Here is an 11,356-nt window from a genome sequence, read left to right as displayed (position 1 = left end):
CCAAAGAGGGGGGGGGGGGGGGAGCAGAAGTGAAAACGCACGAATAGACACTCGATATGCTTATCGCACCCGCGGCCGCGTTGACAAATCCCTCGCGACAAATCCTTCGTTTGTATCGTCCGTTACGTACGGTCGAAGGTAAGATAAAAGAGCGTTGAACGATTTTCACAAAACGCCTGCCTCTACCCGCTTAAAAGGCGAATCGATTCTTTCGCTCGCGTTGCCAGATAAGAGGGAATTGCGACGGATCGCGCTATTATTGTTCGTGGAACCGTTTTCGGCTCGTCCGCTTTTGCATTTCGCGTGTGCATTGTAACGACACGCATTTAAATCGAACAGCCGATCTAGAAATAAATTGTGACGTTATATCGCGGTTAAAAATTAATGGCGGTATTGTTAATGAATATTACCATGCCTGCGTTGATATGCAGCGTATACAGAGTACCTTGTGTGTGTTTTCAGATTTCTTTTTAAACTAGTAGTTATTGAGAATTGAATCAATTAAAATTATTGTGATTAAACAAAATTCAAGCCAAGTGCACTAAAAAAAAATGGTCGGTATTACTGACCATAATCGCGCGTATGCTGAAAGAATTATAGTCAAGAAAATCATTTTTCAATAATACCTAAAGTATTACTATAATGTCAGTAATAATAGCCTGACAAGGAAAGTACTGAGAGGAAAAATATCTGAAAACAAAAAATATTTATTCAACAAGTACTAATAACATATTCACTTAAATATTTTTATTCAAATAAGAATAAACAATTGATTTTATGAAAAGCTGAGTTTGTTATTAATACTAAAAAAATAGTTTTTATTTCTTAGATATTTTTTCTCTTAGTGCATACTACTGTTTTATTTGTTAGAAATACAAGAATTTACAATTGAGATCAAAAGTGACTATAATTTTAGTCATTTATTTTAGTCACCTATTTAATTTTCTCTTTTCTCAGTGTAAAAAAACACCAAAGTAACAAGCATATATTGTCTGTGGTTTGATTTTAGTTTCCAAGAAGATGGAGACGCATCTAATCTGCGAGACTTCATAAACCCGAGATAATCCAACGGATTAGTTAAACTAGAGATCGCGGGTGCGAGACACCCCGTGGAACATGGCCACCATAATAGGCTCTTTCTCTCGTGGCGACGAAAGAAACGTTCTATCCAACTTCCGTTGCGCACGCGCGCGTTGTCGCGAAACGAAATAATATCGATAGCCGATAACACCGCGAAAGCCGCAACTCGCTGGTCTCGACGCGTTCGCGCGAACCGCAGGATTTAAATATCTATTATACAATGCCATTGGTATTGGCCGCTGGCCGACCATCGGCATTTCCGTGTGGAAGTGTCCCACCTCTTTTTCTCTCCGGTTCCAGGCTAATCGAAATTTATTTTCGTCCTATCGGCCCCTATTTTCTCCGACGCGTGGCAACGGCGATGTTGCGTGCACGCGCGAACGCACGTGTGCACGTGGATACATTATTATTTTCGCTGGCGACGCGACGGCGCGCGAAAAAAATGGTTTCCGCCTGCGCGGTTATCGCGGATATATAAGCAACTTATTTTGCGAGCGATCTTCGGCGATGCGGAATAACGGAAGCAACGCGTCGATGAACCGCGAAGAATGGCACGCTCTGAACTAGCTTATTAACCCGTTCAATAATAAATTCCTCTTCCCGGGGAAAAAATCTGATCTTTACGTCCGCGTTATTTTTCTCACCTCCGTAACATGCTCATATAATCGTTTAATCCTCTTTTTATTCATTAAGGAGACTGGAGGGTCAGATTGCCTGAAAATCGTGCTTATTCTTTCACAATTTTTTATGACAAACTAAATGAATATGCGAAAGTGTTATTTTGAAAGTGTATTTATATAACATATAAAGAGAAGAAAAATATAATTTTGATGATCAAATACTCAATATAAATGATACGTGCAGTTAAAATGTATTTCGTTTTTCTTTTCAAAGTCATTTTGCAGTAATTTCTTGAGTCTCGGTTGTTCAATTAAGCTGGATTTTAAATAGAAAATTTCCGTAAGCTTGTCGTTATCGTGTGAACCACTATAATAGAAGTTAAGTAAAAGTTAACAAAATTGCAAATATCTTAATGGAATATTATTAACTTTCAGTTCTTTTATAGCAAAAAAATTAATATTTCAAAATTAAATATTTTCACGAATTTGTCAATTTAATTTTCTGCTTTGTATAAATGTCGATTAATTTTAAATATTTGCTGAAACGAATAGGATACGTTTAATGTAGTTCCACTGTTTTTTATATGCGATTCAGATTTTAATTAACATCCATCTTTATATAAATATTATTAAATATGATATTGTTGTTTTATCGGGAACACTCAACCGTATAATAATTGAATGTCTCAGGGGTCAAGCTGACCAACTACACTTTTTGTAAATTCCTCAATACCAAATTGCAAATATCTTAATGGAATATTATTAATTTTCAGTTCTTTTATAGCAAAAAAATTAATATTTCAAAATTAAATATTTTCACGAGTTTGTCAATGGTATTATACACTTATATTGAGTATTTGATCATCAAAATTATATTTTTCTTTTCTTTATATATTGTACAAATACACGTCAAAATAACGCTTTCGCATATTCATTCAGTTTGTCATAAAAAATTGTGAAAAAACAAGCACGATTTTCAGGCAATCTGACCCTTCTGTCACCTTAAGTTTCCACGTGTCGATCTATCACGTGAAACGCCATACGAGCTTTTTATACAATTTTGCGGAATATATTCTTCATGAGCTGCGCCATTAAACTGGGCAGTCAGCTGTACTGTTTGTAAATTTCTTCATTTTCGTTCGAGCGCATGATTAGTACTTCTCATTTTCTGGTATTGAGGAATTTACAAAAAGTGTAGTTGGTCAGCTTGACCCCTGAGACATTCAATTATTATACGGTTGAGTGTCCCAATAAAACAACAATATCATATTTAATAATATTTATATAAAGATGGATGTTAATTAAAATCTGAATCGCATATAAAAAAACAGTGGAACTACATTAAACGTATCCTATTCGTTTCAGCAAATATTTAAAATTAATCGACATTTATACGAAGCAGAAAATTATATCAATAAAGGGATGCGCGCGTCCAAGCAAAATTGCATTATTGCATTTTTTCGCAAGTTTAATAATTTGCAATTAATTTTAGTCGCACACGTGGCCACTTGAAGCATCTCAGTTTACGCCTTTATTACATGCGCCATTAAAGCATTAAATTTATCAGAAAAAAACAACTCGTGTCATAAAGACGGAAGAGAACCATCGAGAACCATCGCGTGTTATATATAAATTGAACTGAATACTGAAATTGCAAAAAAAAATAAACAGAACCTTGACAATAGACGAATTCGATAATACCATCGCTTTATAGCCTTTATATGTCACCTTAAAACTCTTCAAGTCAAAGTTAGGACACCGTCCGCCATTTGTAGAAAAGAAGTGAGTGAGAGAGAAGCTGCAGTGTGCTTCGTCATTTCAGTCTCACGCCCATATTAACAGTCATTACTTGAACCTCGTTTCAAGTGAGATACTCAGATTTAAGTTTAGAGTTAGATGAGTTTTTCCATTGAATCGTGACTACAGATATAAATGTCACATTCATCACAATTTAACTGAAAAATTTTAATCTGACACTAGATAAAAATATGAGTGTCCCATCTGAGACAAATTTTAAATAACGACCATTGATATAAGACTTAGAACTTCTCTTTCATTTCTGCTAGAGTCTCTCTCTTACATTCCCACCACATCAAAATGACGGACAGAATGTGGACCAATCAGGAATCATCATATTTTGTCGTAACTCTGACTAGAGACGTCATCTTAAAGTGATCGATAATCGGTTTGTGATGACACACCGAGATTGATGAGACGCATGTATTTGTTTACTATGGCGCACCACACTATTGACATAATCATCGAGTAATTACAGTATAGAATAGCGGACGTTGTATCCCCACGTATACCTCTCGATGCATTCATTAACGACCAATTGAAATTAATATACAATGACCGCGAGAGATAGATTACTGCATACCATAAATCACTAATGTTAATGACGCCGACCAATAATATTATACATATATGCCAAAGTGTTAAATGCATGTAGATGATTTCGTCTAAAAGACACGTGATCTATCTATTCATCCATTCATCCATCCTATCAAATTCCGTAACAGCGTGACTGAATTATTCGCATCGGCATGATACGAATATGAGAGGGCACGCTATTAATATTGGAACGCGATATTTAACGCGATATTTAGTATTAATAAATAGCTCGCGTGTGGCGGAAGAAATTTTGTTGGTTGAAATTTTGTTGAATTTTAATTATTTCCGATACGAATATACACGCGTTACAACAAACGTAGATTAATAATACATGGAGATACGTCCAATGAACTTGTATCCTGACTGAAGTCCGAATTAAATGCTCACTTGAAACGAATGTTTTGGAAACGTTACGTCATAGTGGTGAGATTTGGTCGCGAAGATTATTTAATTGAATGTACTGCTCGAATCAATGAAAATAAAGGAGAATAGAAGATTAAGATGAAAATATTAATGCCCGGACACTAATAAAACCGAACACTAGTATCCAACTCCAGAGATTCTTACACAGGAAGAAGGAATACTCTTATTTTGAAAATATCTTTATTTTTTAAATATAAATCTTAAAATGAAATTACATGGTATTAAATGAAGACAAGTTACTTAAGTCCAGAAATATATGTGCTATTAATGTCCAGACATTCGTCTTTTACCTTGAATCGCCGTTTCAAGTCCGAACACTAACGCGATGTGATTACCAAGTCGTTACGTTAATTATTTACATAAGAGAGATTGAAATAAAAATTTTCGCAATAATCAAAATTTATCGTCAAAATTTATTCAATATCTTTTATTAAAATTTCCTGAGCACGCGCGCGTATATGCCGTATCATATCTCGGATATCGTGTTCACCCACATATATTCTCATAACGTACATATGTGACATTTCTTTTTGTGGTGAGGGGACAGAAGTTTTTCGTATTATATCGAGAGCACACGACAAGATACACGACAAGATTTCGAGATTAGATGAGGCGTACGAAATGAGAAAAATCATATATTTTCCCGAGTCAGATCGTGCTAGGAATTGAGAAAACTCGCGTATTCAAAATCTGACTGCGCCGGTCGATAAGAAATACGAACGATAACAAGTAGTTTTCGTGTCTCGAAACGACGATCCTACTCTGAGACGTCTTCATAATTTATACGAGCGCAAAATGCCGGGAAATTTATTACAAAATACCCGATCATTGTTTTACACTCATTGTTCCACTTTATTTATCTAGACTTCTGGCAGCCCAGTTTAATTTCAAACTTTATTTTTTCGAGACAAACGGAGTGGCACAGCGCCGTAAATTGCGGCGCTGTCCTTCAGCGGAAGGAAAAGATCGACGATGTAACACATCATCAATCGGATCACACGCTCGCACAGCGCGCATGTCGCGCGAATTATTTTATCATACATTACACGTACACACACATATACGCGGAACGATGGAATCGCGATCGACGCGGAATCGCGCTCGACGAACTCGGTAATCGCGCGGGGATTAACGCGATACGCGGCTCTTGTGTGGGGCATGTAAAATGAATAATTAATATATTCAAATGCAACGCGTACTTAAACTATACAGCGCCGCCCGCGTCGCCTACATCACCGTCATCGTCTCGCCGCCTCTGATACGTAATTCACATCCACACGAACGAACGAACGTGTATCCGTCTGCCTATATACTTGCCGAACTCCAGCACGCGCGTTACCATCGATCCGCGTAAACAGTGCTTCTCGCGACCGAATCTCGACCGCGAACGGAACGGACGCGAAGAAGGAGGATATAATCTTTTCTGTGAGTCAAATGCGACAAGCCAGACGATGGTAATGCAAGGCTTTATTTTTTTACTCGCGCGAGGCTTTTCCCCCGAGTACCTTACCTGAGAAGAAGCGAACGATCGTACCGTAAGATAGGCGGGAATATAGCAAGACGATACGCGATGCATGCGTGTGTAACTGTGTTTCTACTTGAATGTTCCTAACAGTGTGCAGATTTCTCAACCATTACCGTATCTTCTTTCTCCCTTTACTTATGGATGTCCGAATTGTGAACAAATTTTTCCTGAAAGTGGAGTCGGAATAATAATCACAACAAAAACAAAACGCCTTCCTTTTCCGTACTTCAACCTACTTCGAGAATCCCTTTCAGTATCGGAGAGGATCGAAACGTTGCGTTCGCTTGGAGAGATAATTATACACGGATCGCGTACTAACCATTGCGTTTCGATTCGTGCATTCTCTTCCGCTATAAGTTCGTTTCAATCAACGCGCCTCGGCTTCACCGACAAGGGAGATATTCCTCATTGATTTCGACGTGTATTTGAAAGATTGTAGATGAGTTAGAAATAAGAGGCATGTATTTACTTTGTAAATACTTTTACTGTAAATACTTTGCCTCTCTCGCGTTTAGAAGAGCCTCTCGAAAATAATTCCATGTATTTGATTAGCGAATATATTTGGGAAATGAGATGATTTGGAAATATTTTGACCGACCTTTCGACATTTTGATTATTCAACCGTGCAAATATTAAAAATTGACACATATGAAATTAGCGATGCAAAAGTTTGTTTCAACCCTGAAACGCGTGCGAAGAGTATAAAAAAAAAAAAAATTAAATGTCTTCTATTTCACATTACTTCACAATGTATTCAAAATTTATTGAAATTAGTGAAGGGAACTACTATATTTCCTGCGAATCTTTTTTTTTTGCATTATTCATCGTCCAATCTGTGCGTCCATACTCTTGCCCGTCGATTAGTTAACACGAAAAAACGCACAGATGTTGTATTTCTCCTCTATATGTTTTTTTTATTGCAGATCGTTGTAACAACTTCACCCGATCCGGATGCAATTCCATGGCGCGGGATGTCGCAACAGATGCGGACTACAGAGGTGGATGCATACGCACACAGACATAAATGGTGCAGGTCGGCGCAACAGTGCGTCGGATCGCGCGCTCATCGCCGAGATCACGTGTAATCGCCCGCTTGAATTGCGCTGAGATTCCTCAATCCGCGGCGAAGCGACGACGACGGCGTTGTGAAATCGCGTCGCACGATCCGATCAAGATCGAACGACGATATTCGCGAGGTCTAGCAGTGCGCGACACGCACTTCCCGCACGAGAATTCGCGCGTAGGGCGAATCGGGAAATCGCGAAGACTCTCCGATAGCGATGGATCCCGCCGAGAGTCGAGATAACGAATCACAGAAGTCGGACGAGAGATTCTCGACAACAGACGGGGGATTCTTCGTCGGGAGGAAGATTTACTAAAGTGTGGGCCACTATATGATAGTGTACAATTTAATTTATTACCGTCGTGATAAGTCGTGAGAGACTCTTTTCGTGAAAACTCAGACGTGTCTCTCTCGCTCATCGCTGCCCGATAGCGAGGAAAATCCGCGCGTCGACGAGGCGAAACGAGGCGGATCCTGGTGACGGCAAACGACAGGTTCCGGAGCACGCTTCTTCGAGACTTTATCCACGATATGTCGTGCTTGCGCACATCGCGACCTGAAGTAACGAGCCTGCTTCCCGACCGAATCTTCATGCTCGTAACAGTCGCGACGTAATGGTTCTATCTTCCAACCGTATAACTGTAATGGATTTCTGTTTTATTCCCTCCTACATCATCAATAAGGCTCCGAATTTGTGATCGATATGCGTTGGTTTCCAGTATCTAGACTAGTGACATTAATCTCTTCAGGGAGAAGTGTTCATTACATTTCGAAGAAATTGACTCAATTTTAAATATATTTTAGCATAAATATTTTAAATATGATAAATTTTAAATATGATATTTTAACATAAATATGATATTTGCCTATCATATGGCGAGATCTCTCTTTCTTATTATGGAATATTTATTCGGTTGTGATGAATATTTCATTCACATTAACGTCAGATATATGTCTTTGTCGACAATATTTGAATTAAAAGAGAAGAAAAATTTAAACGTACGTATGCGTGTCAGAGAGTAATCCTGAAAAACTTAAATATCATTTCCGCTTGCTCATGGACATGCTTTCATTCTCGCTGAATTTCAGGTCCCAAGAGTTCTCACATTCTTATACTCCTTTTGCACTAAGAAAATTTCAATCTTTTTAACGAAATTTTTTGAACAGAGGAGAAACTTGCTATCTATTAGTATGTTTTTTGAGCTAAATTTGTCGAAATTAATCGAAGGCGCTGCAAATACACTTAACCTAGACGAGATACTTTCTTCTCCCGAAGAAGATATTGGTTAGAACTTTCTCGCTATAAATAGACGTCGCTAGTTTTTATTGTACGCGTTATTTCGATAAAGGGAGAAGCTTTGATGAGCCGAATAGTGCCGAGTATCGGCAAATAACACGGCGGGTAACTCGGCACGCTTTGTTATCGCAGAGAAAGGGCTGGCTCTGTACTTTACAGAATAAAGTATAACGTAGAAAACAATTAACGTGACGAGCAACAAACCATTCCACTGATCAAATCGTGTCGTTCTATTCGCTTCGATCAGAGCGATCGGGTTCCCACCGTTTTCATAGCTCGCTCTTTCATCCTCGAGAATAAAACGAGGAAAACTCGATACAAATATCGCGACAAACACGGGAATATTCCTAGGGAATACTATATATAAACAGTGAATATTATATAAAAGTTTTTATATAAAATGTACGTCAGAGATTGCGCGCTTTCGCAACTTCAACCAAGAATCGGGGAATTTTTCTCCCATCGTTGTCCACGTTTCCTACGTTCACACTTAAAACGTCTTTCTCTATCCTTTCTTCATTTTACCTGCTTCTTTCTTAACGATTTTTAATTAAAAACCTTCAACTTTTAGCCTAATCTCGAACTTCAAGATAACTTTGCCTCTCGGAAAATCGTACGGAGAAGAATCAAGTAATTTACCTGAAGCAAAGATACTAATGCCTTGACAGATACTTAACTCTAAACATTCTTATTATGTGTTTTGGTCTTTAATTTAAAGAAATATTTAAATTTGCAACACAGAATATATACATTCTATGTTTATACATACATATTTTATGTTAAAAGTTGAAATCTTCCTGATTAAAGACCAAAACACGCGATAAGAATGTTCAGAGTTAGGTACATGTCCAGGTATCGGTATCTTACGCTTCATTTTTTGCAATTGATTTCTCGAGAAGCGCGCTGTCCTTCTCGGTTGCGACTCGAACGTCAAAAGCGGACAGAGACCATCGGCTGATACCGCGGCTGGTTATTACACGTCGGTCAATAATTCAGGAGGACCCCCGAGCGCGACGCGAAAACGAGATCTCGTTCGACGAAAAGACGCTTTCGGCATCCTGCTTTTCTTCTTTTCCTCCTTCGTCTCTTACTCTTTCGCTCGGCCCTCCGATTTCATTTCGCGAAACTCCCCGGCCCAGGAGTGCTTCCACACACGAGATACCGCGGTGAATTATTTGTGCGCCACTTGGCTACGCCGCGCCGGTGCGAAACGAAAGAGGGAAAGGCAGAAAAGAGCGCAGAGGAGGACGGAGGCGAACGAGTTACATACGAAGAAACGCAAGCGAGACTAACGAACATGCCGCGCGACCGTATATGCCGACTAAATAAACTTGTAAAACAACCTCGTTATAACTTCCAGGCAATAGTTAGAGCCCGAAGAACGACCCCGACGGGATGTCCGAACTGATACGGCTGCACACGGTGTCCCGGAAGTACGCGACACTTGCAATATGTAACATGCGCGATCAATGTATAAATCAGAGCAACCGGCAGAAAGATTATGGCGAGGAAGATTATTCTTTCCATTTATTTTCACTTTAACATATATCTCATTATAATAAAATATACTACACGGAGAGAATCTTATAGTAAAAATTACTGTAGAATTTAATAAAGCGAGGAACAGATCGATACTCTGTAGTCATTGAGTATTCTTTCATTTGATACATTCATATTTTTTTATATTTTATGTAGTACTTTTTATATTTTAGGAACTGAAATGTGCTATTTGAAAATTTTTTGCGCACAACTTTTTTTTCACACACTTTTGTGTGGAAATTCTTGTTAGAAAATCTTTTATGCGCATATATAATGCAATGTATTTCTAATTATATTTCTAGTAAAATTTATTATGTTCCTTCGTAAAACAGATTTCACCGAGAATCTGTTTTTGTGTGTTATCAGAAACATAGTAAAATTGAGAAGAATTTATATGAAAAGAAACAATCTATAATATTCTCACCGTGTATTTATTTATCTATGTTTTATCTTTTAATTTATTCATTTCAATTTTTAGATAATTCGTCTGTTTCGATAGATATAACACGTTAATTTATGTGACTTAATTTATCTACTTTGATTTGATTCACTATCAGAGACACTATCTCGAGTAATCGTATATTTCGCCGTTTTAAATACGTTATTTGGAAAGGGCGGATTAATTGTTGATAAAGCACTAATAAAATTTGTAGATTGTCAAGCGGCGATTCGACGTTGCCGGCGTGGAAATAAAAAGCTCACGAAACCGATGGTGCATTATATCGCGAGCCGAGTCGCAATACGCGTTCATTATTTTGACGATTAACGTGACAACGACGCGCCCGTTTTACTCATCCGACGTGATTGGTCTTTGTTTCCGCATCTGACAATAAACCGGCTAATGTAATCTAATTATCACGACGATATACGGCGAATTAAAAAAGAAAAAAAGGCTGCACCATACGCAATCGACACGTGCCTCGCGCTAATGAAAATATCGCATGAGCGAGATAATCTCGTGAAACACGTTAAACGTTAGCCCGATGAGTATCGCCACTTTGATAAGCTCCGACGCATACTGCAATTCGATTGTTGCAGATAATCCGTGCATTTAAACTTTTGTATTCAGCGCAAATGCAGAATGCATTTAACTGCTCGTTCAAAATGAGCTTGCCTCGGAAAAAGGATCGTTACAAACAAATTTCAATTTCAAAAAATCAGAGTCATTTTATCTCTTCCTAGTCTTCTGATTCAATTTAATTTACAAGGGAAGGACCAGGTGACTCACCCTGGGATTTCGACCCCAATTTTTTTAATTATTCTGGAGATGAAAAAAAAGATACATGTCCCGGCGTTTGATTGAATAGGCCTTAGTTTCGGAGTAATAAATTTGTGAAAATTGGCCATACCCGAAGCGCATCGAGCGCCATATGAGCCTTCCCGGTAACTGTACTTCCAACCAGTCCAGTTGGCTT

The 11,356-nt window shown here is 38.3% G+C and overlaps 1 protein-coding gene and 1 long non-coding RNA gene across 5 annotated transcripts in view; one reads left to right on the top strand and one right to left on the bottom strand.

Annotated features, from left to right (window-relative positions):
• The window catches only part of LOC116845614, a 213,400-nt gene extending 205,426 nt beyond the window's left edge, over positions 1-7,974 (top strand). The window contains exon 9 of the mRNA XM_032818523.1: positions 6,966-7,974. The gene's annotated coding sequence lies outside the window, so the exon portion shown is untranslated. The remainder of the gene's footprint in view (positions 1-6,965) is intronic.
• Positions 1-11,356, bottom strand: part of LOC116845621 — a 137,571-nt gene that overhangs the window by 85,530 nt on the left and 40,685 nt on the right. The window lies entirely within an intron of this gene.

Source organism: Odontomachus brunneus, unplaced genomic scaffold (assembly GCF_010583005.1).
Source record: "Odontomachus brunneus isolate Ranch 3 - 2012 unplaced genomic scaffold, Obru_v1 Obru_scaffold_054, whole genome shotgun sequence".
Classification (NCBI taxonomy): Eukaryota; Metazoa; Arthropoda; class Insecta; order Hymenoptera; family Formicidae; genus Odontomachus; species Odontomachus brunneus.
This window is presented reverse-complemented; position numbering and strand designations above follow the sequence as displayed.